Source organism: Nannospalax galili, unplaced genomic scaffold (assembly GCF_000622305.1).
Source record: "Nannospalax galili isolate Female #2095 unplaced genomic scaffold, S.galili_v1.0 C47922722, whole genome shotgun sequence".
In the NCBI taxonomy this organism is placed as follows: Eukaryota; Metazoa; Chordata; class Mammalia; order Rodentia; family Spalacidae; genus Nannospalax; species Nannospalax galili.
In genome coordinates, this window is record NW_008457046.1 from 1 (window position 1) to 660 (window position 660).

Genomic DNA, 660 nt, shown 5'->3' on the forward strand with positions numbered 1-660 from the left:
AATTTGTTTTGCTTTTGTTTTTTGAGATAGGGTCTTCCTGTAGCCCCAGTTGGCCTGCAACCTCTAAATAGAGCAGGCTGACATCCCTCTCACTGCCTCTGCCTCCCAAGTGCTGGGATCAAAGGTGTGTGCCACTATACCTGTGACTGAACAGTATTTTTTGTTTCTTGTTTTGTTGTTGCTGCTGTTATTGAGTCAGGTTCTCATGTAGCTTAGGCCAGCCTTGAACCTGCTATGTAGCCGAGTTGACCCTGAACTCCTGAGCATCTTGATTCTAGCTCCCAAGTGTTACGATTACATTCACGTACTGCATGCTGGGCCACTGAACAGTCTTTCTTATGGAATCTATTCAGTCAGGGACAAGCAGATCTTGTAGGCCTGGGTGGCTTTCTGACCCTGTAAAGGGCTACTATGTCACTGCCCAGACCTTTCAGATTTATCATTCAGCACACAAGCATTTCTAGATTTGTGGGAGACCCAGTATAAATGTCAAGTCTAATGTCAGTCATCCTGGCCCTGAAAGTGGCCCATTCATTACCTTTTCAATGACCAATTCTGCTTTCCCCCACAGCTGTGTGGCCTCCTTGTAGAAGCCCTTATTTACAGCATCTAGAACTTGCTCTGCAACGCTGGACACCTCAGCCAGGCCTTTGTCTTCGA

At 46.7% G+C, this 660-nt stretch overlaps 1 pseudogene; it reads right to left on the minus strand.

Annotated features, from left to right (window-relative positions):
* Nucleotides 1-6: 6 nt before the first annotated feature.
* On the minus strand, nucleotides 7-660 carry LOC108490378 (annotated as a pseudogene).